The 14,484-nt window shown below is 36.8% G+C and overlaps 1 protein-coding gene across 1 annotated transcript in view; it reads left to right on the top strand.

The window, feature by feature from the left end:
• Positions 1-14,484, top strand: part of PLCL1 (phospholipase C like 1 (inactive)) — a gene marked incomplete at both ends in the record, with an annotated part of 356,295 nt that overhangs the window by 204,548 nt on the left and 137,263 nt on the right. The window lies entirely within an intron of this gene.

The following is a 14,484-nucleotide window of genomic DNA, read 5'->3' as shown; positions in this document are numbered from 1 at the left end:
CTTAAAGCCCATTTTATTAAATGTAAATATGACTACGCTTTTTCTTTTTTTGTTTCTCTTGGCACAGAGTATCTTTTTCTACTATTTCAATAACAGCCTGTGTATGTCTGTGAAGAAGTTTCACTTGTTACTGATCTACAGTTTCTCCTAATTGTATGAGTGTGGTGAGAAAGAGTATTCACACAAGTTAGGCAAAGCAAACTTATCATACACTGAGAGTCAGAAGGGAATGACAGAAGCCCAGATTCCTGGTGGGCTAGTGTGTCAAGGAGGAACACAGTTTCGCAGCCTCAGCTACTTAGTGAGGCACTCTGCAACTTAGTGGGACCTTGTTTCAAAATAAAGAATAAAAAATCAGGCTGGGAGTATAGCTCAGGGTTAGAATGCTCTGGATTAAATCCCCAGCACCACAAAATATATAATTTTAACCACTCTATGCATTTTAATTGGTGCATTTAATATTTAAGGTAATTACCAAGAGGGAATAATTTATTATTGTGATTGCTTTGTAGGTTGTGTGTGTGTGTGTGTGTGTGTGTGTGTGTGTGGTGTGTATTTCTTCCCAAGACTCTAGTCATGTCCATGAGCCATGCTGGTTAGTATTACAGTGGGGATTGGGTTCCTGTCTTATTCAACCACAGCTTAACTGAAAATCTTTTAATTTTCACTAAGGAAGACCAAGAAACTGTTGCATAGGTAGTTTGAACTTAAGGCAGATATGGATGGTGAGCAACCCAACTGTAGAAAAATGGGTGAGAAAGCATGAGAATGTGTGTTAGATTATTAGGGTTTGGCCATTGAATGTACCTCAGAAAAGCTTTGGTATTGGCAATGCAGGAATGTCCAGAGGAGAAATGATTGAATCATGAGGGTTCTAACTTCCTCAGTGGATAAATACATTTGATAGATTAATAACTTGGGCTACTGGTTGGTAACTGTAGGCAGGTGGTGTGTGGTTGGAGGAAGTGGGTCATCAGGGGTGTGACTTTACATCTCTGTCCCTGGGCCCTTTCTTTCCCTCTCTGCTTCCTCGATGCTGCCACGACTGAACGACTTTTTTGTATGATGCCCTGTGTCCATGATGTTTCTACCTTTGAGCTAGCCATCCATGGACTGAAACTCTGAAAACATGAGCCAAATAATTTTTCCTTCTCTAAGTTGTTCTTCTCAGGTATTTTGGTCCCCATGATGAAAACTCTAGCTGATACTGAAACAAATCATTATTAAACAACAATGAAGCAGCACTGTTGGGAACCTAAACATTATAGTGGGATTAATGTATCAGTTTATATAACTAAAGCAAATTAAACAATATTTTGCGTGAGCAGTGAATTCTCCTTTCTTCAGTATGACTACCATGGGGGTTTTGCAATAGCATGAGTATTAATTTTTGGTCCAAGTAGTTCTCACCTCTTTTTAACATCTTAGCATTATTTGTGACCAGTTGAATATGTGAGACTGTAAAGCAGTGATCTCTTCTGTCTCTGTAACCACAAATATTACCCCTAATTCTTTTTCGCTGTTTCAACCTGTGAGTCACAACTCCTAAGCTGAAGTAGGTGTAAGAGTGTAGATGGATCAAGCACCTCAGAACAGAGTTCACATTGATGATTGGCTCACAAAGTAGCCTTTTAATTTCACAGAAAGCAGCACAGCATAATGCAGGGAATTGGTGGGATAGATATTAGGATACTCTAGTTTAATGATTCTCCTCTCAGGTAGAAACATTTGAGATTAAGAGAAAAGTAACATGTATTTCAAAGGGATGGAAATTTTTAGGGTATAACTATAGTTTATTGGTTATGAGCTGGTTTCTGGCTCAAGGATCAGGCTACTTGAGTTCAAGTACAAATCCCTCTGTTTATGATCTGTGTGGTCTTGGCCAAGTAATTCCTCTGGACATCAGTTTCCATGCCTGTAAAATGGCCACAATAGCAGGACCGCTACTTAATGAGTTCTGATTAAGTATACTATTTTGTGTAAAGGAATGCTTAGCACATGATAAGCTCTCAGTTAGATACTAGCTCTTTTATTGTTTGTTGTTACTTTTGTTGTTGATATTATCTTTAGTATAGCCGTGTGAATTTTGTGCTGAATGATAAATGATACTCGATTTTTAATAGAGAATATATTATAGAATCTCTATCAAGTGCATAAACAATGCTTGCATTTCCTCCAAGTGCCTAATTTGTTTTAAATGAACGATTCATCATGGCTCAGTTCAAATGTACATATAGCTTAGCCTTTTTAAATGATTTACCTAATACCAGTGACACTATGTGGCAGTTGTTTTAAGGACCTTGATCTCTGGGAGGTGTGCTGGGATATTCTGCCTGTGCAAATTGCTTTCCTTTCAATTTCATCAGTTCTGAAAATGTAGGCTGTTTACAGAACCTCTCCTCCACAAAGAATTTTGAACCTTGTGAAGTTTTCATGGGGCTGAAGCTGGTGGACTTAATCCTTATTGCTTCCTCTGGTATAGTTTCTGAACCATTTTGTCTTAATGTTTCAGAACTTACTGCCTGCTTTACCCTTGGCCCTTGTATGTTTAGAAATTTAGAAGAAGATAAAATGAAGAACTCTGATTCTTATTCCACAAGAAAAAGGCTGTTTTCCTTTTATTTCATCAAATCTGAAATCTTGGGAGATGATATTTTCATGCAGGACATTTTATTGCTCTTGATCTATCTATCTATGTATCTATGTATCTGTCTATCTATCTTGTTCATTTTAGGGAATATTAAGAAGGCTCTTAAAGACTCTAAGGGCAGAGTACAAAGTGCCATTGGGAAATATATTTACAAGAGTAAATATAAAAAGTAATATATTACTATGCAAAAAACCTGCATTATCTCATAAGGCACACTTTTTCACAAATTGTTCACACTTGAAAAATCAGTTGAAAAATCAGAAAGTCAATAATCTGTCTTGAGTCAGTTGGCTTGTCGTAAAATCTTGTTGGTTTTGGTTATCCATCACTTAAAAGTCATTTAGCAAATCACTAAATAAAAGATATATCGACTGTGCTTCTTGGTGTGGAAATGATTTATTCATTTAGCAGATATTTATCAAATGAGCCAGGTGCTGCCTTAAACACTGGTAACATGCTTGGTGAATACAGCTTCCTATAGTCTAAAAGGGAGACAGTTGTTTCTGAGTTAACAGTTGTGTAAAAGTGTATACACAACTAGAGTATCCTAGTATCTATCCCACCAATTCCCTGTATTATACTTCCATATGTGTATGACAGTGTTGGCGGGCAGAGTGTGGTTGTGACCTCTCCTCAGTAGTGTGCTCAGAGCATTGTGCTTATTAGACAGTGTCACTGAATTATGTTTAACACACTGGAGCCAAAGTTTTGAGTACCCATCTGAAGACACTTTTTGTGGTAAAAAGGTGATTCTCAGAATGATGCTTTAAAAATAGACAAGGTAGTCGCTGGGCGTGGTGGTGCACACTTGTAATCCCAGCATTTGGGAGGCTGAGACCGGAGGATCGCAGTTCACAGACAGCCTCAGCTACTCAGTGAGGCTCTTTGCAACTCAGTGAGACCCTGTTTCAAAATTTAAGAAAAGAGGCCGGGTGTGGTGGCACACGCTTGTAATCCCCGCGCTTGGGAGGCGGAGACAGGAGGATCACACTGGTTTGAAGCCAACCTCGCTGGTTTAAGAGACTCTGTTTCCAAATAAAAATATAAAATGGGTCTGGGAGTGAAGCCCGGAGGTAGAAGGGTTTCCAGGAACCCCAGTACCACCAAAAATAAATAAATAAATAAATAAAAAATAAAAAAAAATAAAAAGAAAAAAGAAAAAAATATAGATAAGACAATTTAATTGAGGGCAAACTTATTTTACAAATCCTTTGATATGATCTTTTAAAAGTACAATGGATTATATGTGTTAGAAAATACTATGTAAAGTGTACAGTGAGTGTCACATGTAGATTGCTTTTTTTCACTTTCAAAGGTCCTAATACGCCTGGTGTAATATGCAAGAGTGACTCCAGTGCCTTGTTCAGCGGGCAGGCAGCTGTTGATGGGAGGGACAGATGAATGGTTCTAGTCAGCAGTAGCACATTTGAAGTTCTGGCTGATCAATGGCTTCTTTCACTTCTGGGGTCAAGGTGGTAACAGCCCATTAACAGGAGAGCGGGCTGGAGGAAGAGTAAAAGACCCACACGCTTATGTTCCTTGTACTGTTCACAAGAAGCAAATCGTCTTTGTGTGAGAAAGCTGCGTTCCTCCAACTTGAAAGCATTAAGAGTTTGCTTTCCCTGGAGCTTTCTTTGATACTCCTCTCATCCATTCCCATGTGGCTATCTCGCTTCTAGGAAAGCTATTTGTAAACTGTGATGCTCCATAAAACTACAAAGAGGCTTGCAACCTAGTGGGAAAGTTTTAGGGTCACAGTAGTATGGAATTAAAATCCCAGCTGTGACTCTGTCTAGTTGCGTGACTTGAGCAAGTTATTTGGCCTTTTCAATCTATAGCTTCCTTGACTAAATTGGGGGGAAATCACCCACACCCCACACCTTTACAGGGTTGTGTGAAGATTAATGAGATGGCCACAGGTGAGACACCTTGCGTGGTGCCTGGTCCTTAGTCAGTTCTGATTATTACTTAAGGCTCAATCCTGGAGACACTTGAGGTTACAAAGTTCGGTGTCAGGGTATTGTCAGGTTGTTTCTTCTGGAGGTATACATTTGCCCTATGGTTTGGTGAGAATCTTGAGGGCAGGAAATATTTCATGTTTCTTTTCTGTCTTCCATTCATTGTCCTTGCTGAGTCCTGCACACTTCTGGAGTCTTTTTCAAAGTTACTTAAAATTAGCGACCATAAGGGCCTGAAGATGTGCTTTTCATATGGCACATCCACAAATTTAGGTGGGGAGGTGGTAATGGGAGAATGAGGGCGGCACCACAGGAAATCAACTCTTAAAATCATGATAGTGATTAGGAAAATAAGATGTATCATATGGTTTGACAATTCCATGTAGAATCAGAATTGTCCAATGTATTTTATTATGATTAAAACCACAATTTGTGTGATGCTCATTTAGCATGTACAAACACAAGTAGGATTAACCTTTATAAAGAACAATATACATGGGGTCATGGCCCTGGATTCTGGCCAGTTTTAAACTCAAAATTCAGCCTTTAAACTCCAGTAAGGAAGAGAGGAAATTATTTTTATTTATTTATTTTTTTATTTTATTGGTGCACTAAAGTCTCACATCATAATGTGGATCACGTTGACAATGGTATATATTCACACATTCCTCCCCCCTTCCCATCTGCTTCCCATTTTCCCTCCCTCCCAATGCTGAGTGTCCAGGTTAACAATGTTATATCTATATGTATGCACATATTCAAATGTAGCTTGTCCATTAATAAACCTCAGCTTTCTTCCTTCCCTCCCTTTCCTTTCTGGCTTCGCTGAGGTTTCCCTCCATTATCTAGAGTCCCTCTGGTATTCCTAATACTTCCTAGTTTGGGCATATTAGGGAAAACATATGTCCTTTCTCTTTCTGTACCTGGCTAATCTCACTTAACATAATGTTCTCCAGGTCTTTCCATCTTCTTGAGAATGACATGATTTTGTTGTTTTTTATTGCTGAGTAAAATTCCATTGTGTGTATTTTCCATAAATTTGCAATCCATTCATCTGTTGATGGACACCTAGGTTGGTTCCATATTTTGACTATTGCAAATTGTGCTGCTATGAACACGGGTATGCATATGTTTCTGTAGTTCTCTGATTTCAACCCATTTGTAAAGATACCCAGTAGAGGTATAGCCGGATAATATGGTGGATCTATTCCCAGTTTTCTAAGGAATTGCCATACTGATCTCCATAGCGGCTGAACTAGTTTGTACTCTGATCAACGGTGTAAAAGAGTTCCTATTTCCCCACATCCTTGTCAGTATTTGTTGTTATTTGAGTTCTTTATTCTTGCCACTCTGATTGGAGTTAGATGGACTCTCAGTATAGTTTTGATTTGTATCTCCCTGATTGCTAATGATGTTCAACATCTTTATATGTATCTATTGGCCATTTGTATCTCTTCTTTAGTGAAGTGTCTATTCAATTCAGTTGCCCATTTCTTAATTGGGTTATTTGTTTTGCTAGTATAGAGTCTTTTAAGCTCTTTATATATTCTGGATATTAGCCCTCTATCAGAGTGGTAGCTGGTAAAGATCTTCTCTCATTCTGTAGGCTTTCTCTTTAGGTTCTTGATGGTTTCCTTTGATAAGAAAAAACTTTTTTTTTGATGTCATACCACTTGATAATTCTTGTTTTAATTTCCTGTGCTTTGGAGATCTTGTTGAGGAAGTTACTACCTGTGCCTATATGTTGAAGTGTTGAACTTATGCCCTCCTCTAATAACTTCATAGTCTCTAGTCTGATTTCCAGGTCTTTGATCCATTTCGAGTTGATTCCTGTACATGGTGAGATGTAAGTATTTAGTTCCATCTTTCTACAAATGATAGCCAGTTCTCCCAGCACTGTTTGTTGAAAAGGCTATCTTTTCTCCAGCGTATGAATTTGGCCCCTCTGTCAAAAATTAATTGACTATAAGTGAGTGGGTTTGTTTCTGTGTCTTCTATTCTGTTCCATTGTTCTGTGTGCCTGTTATTGTGCCAATACTATATTTTAACTACTATTGCTCTGTAGTGTAATTTGAAGTCAGGGATTGTGATGCCTTCTTCATGGTTCTTATTTCTGAGACTTTCTTTGGCTATTCTGGGTCTTTTCTTTCTCCATATGAAATTCATGACTGATTTTTCTAGGTCTGTGAAGAATGTTGTTGGTATTTTGATAGGAATTGCATTGAATCTGTAGATCATTTTTGGCAGAATGGCCATTTTGATATTTATTCTGCCTATCCATGCAAGGGAGATCTATCTTCCAAGGTCTTCTTCAGTTTCTTTCTTTAATGTTTTATAGTTTTCATTGTAGAGGTCTTTCGAATCTTTGGTTATGTTTATTTCTAGGTATTTTATTGGTTTTGAGGTTATTGTGAATGGAATTTTTTTCTTTCTTCGTGGATTTATTGTTCGCATATAGAAAAGCAACTGATTTCTTTAGTTTGATTTTATATCCCACCACTTTGCTGAATTGGTTAATCAACTCCAGGAGTTTAGGAAATGATTTAAATTATAACATCTGGGAGACCCATATTGGCTGGACATAGAAGGTGACTGTGTGTTTGTCACACTAACTCTACAGGGGTTGTCCTCCATTCCACAATAGAGTACTTTCAGATTCTGTCAGTATTCTTCAGTTCTATAAAAGAGGAACCAAAGAAACATCTTTTTAGCACTTACTAATGAATGAAAAGAATGGGGGAAAAAAGAGTTTTTTCTTTGTATATTTTTATATAAACCAAAGATTTCTGAAACAATGTTTGGCAATATTCTAGCATAACAAAAAGATTTGAACAGACTCATGTGGTATGCTGTGATGATATTTGGCTTATTGATTTCTCAACTGTAAGGAATCTTTGCTTCTGGCAATAGGGACAGATAATGGTGTTTTTAATGCAGTGTGAACAGCATTGTTCAAAATGGTAAATTTATTTTGAAAACTTGTAACATGAAACATATTTTTAAGCAATTTTATATGTATTCCCTGAGCAGCATTGACCAAAAATTCATTCAACAGAAAACAATATAAAGAATCCTCAAAAGAATGGGAACAAACTTACCATTTGATCCAGCAATACCACTTCTGGGTATCTACCCAAAAGAAAGGAAACTAAACTACCAAACTAATGCATGTGTATCTATGTTCATAGCTGCACAATTCACCATAGCCAAACTGTGGAACTAGCCAAGATGTCCATCAACAGATGAATGGATTGCAAAACTGTGGGATATGTACACAATGGAATTTTACTCAGCCATAAAGAAAAACACAATTACATAATTTACAGGGAAATGGATGGAAGTGGAGGACATTATGGCTAAGTGAGATTAGTCAGTCACAAAAAATAAGAAATCGGATGCTTTCCCTAATATGTGAAAGCTAGGGAGAAATTGGTAACAGGAGGAATTCTAGATGAAGAAGGAGATTCTACAGATGAGAAAATAGGGAGACCTAACTGAGGGTATGGGGTGGGGGAGAGGGAAACTCTCTAAAGCATATGATGTACTTAAGCAAACTATCAATCACTAAGCCAAGCATGGGAAGGAAGGAGGGGGAGGTAATGGGGCAGGAATTGGGTAGGGGCTAATTGAATAATGTGTGCATGTATGTCCTCACCATTTTTTATCCCATTAAGATGTATGACTATAATGGACCAATAAAAAGTTAAAAAAAGAAAATATTTATTTCCGTGTATATTGTGTACTGTTTCAGATTGTGTGGGAATCTCAAAGGTAAATGAAAATTTTCAACTTTTTAAACTTAAGACATTATAACTATATATTATATGGAAGTATAATTCTTATAATGAATGATAATATTTTATATTATTATTTCCCATGTGTGACATGAGAAATTCTATATAAGTGAATTTCTTAATTCTATTATTGCTAGTGACTTTAACATAGCTCCTAATGACAGTGCCATAAACAACAGGATCACCAAATATAATTTTAACATTTCCATTCATAAATGTATCAGTCACTCAGTAAACCAAACATGAGAAGAAGGGAGGGGTTAGGAAATGGGGTGGGAATTGGGAAAGGGCTAAATAAGTGATGTGTGCATGTATGCCTCTACCATCTTGTACTCCATTAAGATGTATGACTACAATGCACAAATAAACAAAACAAAATAACAACAACAAAAACATTTCTTTGTGGGCTGGCATGGTGGCATATGCCTGTAATCCTTGTACTTGGATTGTACAAGTGGAGACAGGAGAATCTCAGTCTTGATATTAACTTCAGCAATATAGTGAGACTCTCAGCAATCTAATGAGACCCTGTTTCACAACAAAAAATTAAAAAGGGGCTGGAGGTTTAGCTCAGAGGCAGAAAGTCCTTGGGTTCAATGCCCAGTACCACCAAACCAAAATTAAACCAAACCAAACCAAAAGTTTCTTTGTGGTTCTTTTTGTCCTCAGGATATTTCCCACTGGGATGTATAGTCAAACTTTGGTATTTTAAATTCAACTTAATACATAATTAGGTTTAATTGTTTTAGTTTTTTACTTTTAGGGAATGCTTTAGTCCTTCTTCTCCTTCTTCTTCTCCTCCTCCTCCTCCTCCTCCTCCTCCTCTTCCTCCTCCTCCTCCTCCTCCTCTTCCTTCTCCTTTCTCCTTTCTCCTTTCTTCTTTCTTCTTTCTTCTTATTATTGTACTTTTTTCTGTACTGAGGATTGAACCCAGGGGCATTCTGCTTCTGAGATACACACTGGCCCTCCTTTTTATTCCACTCCTTTTTATTCTTATTTTTATTTAAAAAAATTTTTATTGGTGCATTATAGTCATACATCCTAATGGGATACAAGATGGTAGTGACATACATGCACACATCACCCAATTAGCCCTTACCCAATTCATGCCTTATTCTTTATTTTGAAACAAGGCCTTATTAAGTTGTGGAGGGCCTCACGAAGTAGCTGAGGGTGGCTGGGAACTTGCAATCTTCCTCTCTTTGCTTCCCAAGTACTGGGATTACAAGAGCATGCCATCACGCCCAGCTTTCCTTTTTTTTTTAATGTTCTAAAACTTATACATGGTTTCAAAATCAAAACAACAAAATACATTTGGGCAATTTATTTCTGTCCATTTTTTACCTCTATTAAAAGAGATGTAATTAATTTTTATTTTGTTTAGCTTTTTGAAAGCATAAGCAAGTATATATAATGTATAAACATAAATATATTAATATTCATGTATGTTTCTTATAAATCTCTTCCCTTTTTTACACAAGTATAACATACTAGGCACATTGGTTTGACCTTGCCTTTTTCTTATAGCTACAGATCCCTAACACACAGATCCTAAAGATCATTCCACTCCTTTTTTCAGCCACAAAGGACCATCTTCTGTGGTTATTTAAAATTTTATTCATTAGGTTGCTTATTGATAGATATATAGGTTGTCCTATCAGACTTTAAATAATAATTCCCAAGTGGGAAAGGAAATTAGCTGATCAATTGATCTGAATGTTTATCCTGTTGACAGTTTTATTTCTCACTGCAGACTAATACCTATGGCAAATCAGTTTTTTGTGTGTATATATGAATTTTAATATAAGTATTTCAGTTTGGCTTAATTCTTTTCTTATTGGTACATTGTAGTCATACATCTTAATGGAATATGAGATGGTAGAAGCACACATGCACACATCACTCATTTAGCCCTAATTCCCAGTTCCCATACCCTTCTCTCCCCTCTCCCTCTTCTCATGTTTGGCTTAGTGATTAACTTTCATATATTTGTGAATGTGCATCATGTATTTTAGGGAATTTCCCTCTTCACCCCTCCCATTCCCTCTGGTCGCCTTATTTGCTTATCCATTGTATCTCCTTCTTTGCCTAGAGTTCCTTCTATGACCCCTTTTCTCCCTAGCTTTCGCATATTAGGGAAAGCATCCATTTCTTACTTTTCGTGACTATCTCACTTAGCATAATGTTCTCCAGTTCCATCCATTTCCCTGCAAATAACATAATTTTGTTCTTCTTTATAGCTGAGTAAAATTCCATTGTGTACATATACCATAGATTTGTAATTCATTTATCTGTTGATGGACATCTTAACTGGTTTCATAGTTTGGCAATGGTAAGTTGTGCAGTTTCGAACATAGATACATATGTGGTAGTTTGGTAGTTTGGCTTCCATTCTTTTGGGTAGATACCCAGAAGTGGTATTGGTGGGTCATATGGTAAGTTTATTCCCATTCTTTGAGGTCCCTTCATATTGTTTTCCAAAGTGGTTGCACTAATTTACAATCCTACCAACATTGTATTAGAGTTCTCCCTTCTCCACATCCTCACTAGTATTTGTTGTTGTTTGTGTTTTGAATGATTGCCATTGTAGTTGGAGTTAGGTGAAATCTCAGGGTAATTTTGATTTGCATTTCTCTGATTGCTAATAATGTAGAGCATTTTTTCATACATTTATTGGCCATTTGAATTTCTTCTTTTGTGAAATGTCTATTTAGTTCACTTGCCCATTTTTTGATTGGGTTATTTGTTTTCTTAGTGCTGAGTTTCTTGATATTCTAGATATTAGTCCTCTATTGGAGGTGTAGGTGGCAAAATTTTCTCCCATTCTGTTGGCTCTCAGTTGAGGTTCTTGATAGTTTCCTTTGCTGAACAGAAGCTCTTCAGTTTAATGCTCTTCAGTTTAATCCCATGTATTGATCTACCTTTTAGTTTCTTGTGCCTTTGAGGTCTTGTTGAGAAAGTTTTTTACCTATGCCTGTGTGTTGGAGTGTTGGACCTAGGCCCTCTTCAAGGAGCTATAATGTCTCTGTTCTGATTTCCAAGTCTTTGATCCATCTTGAATCGACTCTTGTGCAAGGTGAGAAAGTGGAGTTTATTTCCATTTTTCTGCATATAGTTAACCAGTTTTGCTAACACCATTTGTTGAAAAGGTTATTTTTATCCCCAGTGTATGTTTTTGGCCCCTTTGTCAAAAAACAATTTTTCGTAAATGTGCAGATTTGTTTCTGAGTCTTCTATTCTGCCCCATTGATCTATGTGTCTGTTTTTGTACCCGTACCATGCTGTTTTTTTTTTTTAAACTATGACTTTGTAGTATAGTTTGGAGTCAGGTATTGTAATGTCTGCTTCATGGATTTTGTTGCTGAAAACTACTTTGGTTATTCTGGGGTTTTTGTTGTTCCAAATGAATTTAAGGACTGATTTTTAGTTTGGCTTAATTATGAACAATAGATTCCCAGACTTTCTCATTCAGTGTGACTGTATTAGTCAGCTTCTGTCAATGTAATGAAATACCTGATATAATAAACTTATAAAGAGAAAAGAAAAGGTTTTTTTTTGGATTCTAGTCCATGATGTTAGTCCTCTTGCTTTTGGACCTATGGTGAAGCAACACATTATGGCATGGACATACAGAGCAAAACTGTTCACCTCATGGCCAAGAAGCAAAAGAGAGGAAAGGGAAAGGGCCAGTCTTTCACAGTCCCTTTCAAGAGCACACCTCTAATGACTGAAAGTCCTTCCAGTAGGGTCAACCACTTCAAGGTTCCAGTACTTCCCAGTATCACCAACCTGGAGAACAAGTCTTTAAACATGGGCCTTTGGGGGGCATTCAAGATTTAAACCATAGCAGTGTTAATGCAGCCAAGGTATACTCTCTCACTTGCTCCACGGAGGACTTAATCTGGATGGCCTAGGAAAACACCTATGTACACATAAACAACACAGAAAAAAAGTATTTCAGAAGTGGTAATGATCACTTATGACTTTCTGAGAATATTAAAAGTGCTAGATTAGGAATTTTTAAAATAGCGATTAGTTATTAGTTTGTAGTCATTGGACTGAAGGTATAATCATTTGTGATGGGGTCACTTGTTATCTCTTTATCTCTTTGGTTACCAGGTTGGCAGTAGAGAGCTTAAAAACATTTATTTTTTGATTTCTGGGCACTGTGTCTCCAGTATTAGAAGAGGCTCTCAGGTGGATGGTGATGTATGTATTAGTTTCATGGACTCATGCAGAATTCTTTGCCACAGTGTTCTCTAGAAAACGGAGCCCCACAATCAATAAGTTTGAAAAATTATTTTTAAGTAAGTTTATTTACCACAAGATATTTAAGAGTCTTTAATGATTAGCATGCATGTATCTCAAGATGGGAATATAAAATGCTATTTTTCACAGATTTATTTTTACTTTTATGGAGCCTATTTCTCATGGAGCACATTTTGGGAAAGTTGGATGTTATGGTTGAGTTTATTATAGTTGTGAATGACTTAGAGGGAACTGGAGGGGGAGAGAGAATTTATTGAACAGGGTAGGTGTTATCACTTCTGTTATACGAGAGGAAACAGAAATGGGCTAAGGAGCTGGTTAGTTACCTGCCTATCAGGGCTTGAATGTAGATTTTCAGATCGGAAATTGGTAGCATCACCATATTTAACAATCAGAAGAAATAAACCTGGAAATTTTCTAAAAAGTATCACAAATATATGAGAAACCTAAACAATTCACTAGCAAGAAAATACATGACCTGATTTTAAAATGAACAAAGGATCTGAATAGATATTTCTCAAGAAAAAGAAGGTATACAAATAGCTAGCAGATCATTTGAAACAGGTCATATAGAAAAATGCTCAACAATTAAGACGAGGGAAATGCAAATTGAAACTAAAATGAGGTATTACCTCACACCTGTCAGAGCTGTTATTAAAAAGATGAAAGATAACAAGCTTGGGCAAATGTGTGGAGAAAGGGAATAATCTTTGCACAGTTAGTAAGAATGTAAATGAGGATAGCTATCATAGAAAACACCGTGGAGGCTTCTTTGAACATGAAACTACCATGTAATCTAGCAATTCTGCTGTTGGGTCTATATCCAAAAGAAATGAGACAGCATCTTAAGAGACATGAGCACTCCCATGTCTATTGCAGCACTATCCACAGCAGCCAAGAAGTGGAGACAGCCTCATGATCTATCGGTGGGTCAATAGCTAGAAATCTGGTACATATATATAGCAGATCACAAGAGAAGAAAAGCCTATCATTTGAGCCACTTCTGCCTGGTGATAGTGTCATGTCACTCTGTCACTCCAAAGTTTTGGGTCTCAGATTTACTAATAAGTCGGAGGTTTTTTCTCAAGTAGAGGGAAAGAAAATGACAGCCTCTTAGGAATCAGAGAAGTCGGTAATGCAGTTTGTAATAGCCTTCTCCTCCTTGGATGGAACCAGTGTGGATATCAAATGTGTATGTACTTATGTCACATACTAGCAATAATCAGGTAATATTAGTAGTAATAATTTATTGGGCATTTACTATGGGCTAGAAATAGTGTGACTGCTTTACATTCATAGCTTCATGAAGTGGGTGTTTTGTTATTCTCTTTAAATGATGAGAACATTGCATTTAGTGAGCTTAGAGGAGCAGTGTAGTCAAATTTACATAGTTGACACACCACAGAGGCAGGAGTCTAACCGAAGCATCCTTCATTCCATCATCCTTGCTTGACCCAGGGGGAATGGTATTTGTCTCAGTAGGTGAGTGGTATAACACAGAACATAGACTTTCTGTGTTTGTAGGCACCCAGCTCTGCCAAAGATTTCCTGTCCTGCTTCATTTTACATTTTATTCAAAGGTTTGAAATAGGTAAGCTTGATTAAAATATCAGTTTCATAATAAGATAAATTAAAACATGTTTAAGCAAAATTGTATACTTTATGCTTTAGTTGCTTCAGTAGTATAAAATAATTCTTTTCTTTTTTGTGTAGTTGCATCACTAATGAATTTTTAAAAATATGATTTTGTTTTAATATGATGAATCAGTATAGTGATTTTGGTATTGGCTTATTTCATGAGGTATTACTTTCA

This window comes from Muscardinus avellanarius, assembly GCF_963383645.1.
Source record: "Muscardinus avellanarius genome assembly, chromosome: 2".
Taxonomy (NCBI): domain Eukaryota; kingdom Metazoa; phylum Chordata; class Mammalia; order Rodentia; family Gliridae; genus Muscardinus; species Muscardinus avellanarius.
Note: the sequence above shows the minus strand (reverse complement) of the source record. Positions and strands in the feature narration are given on the sequence as shown.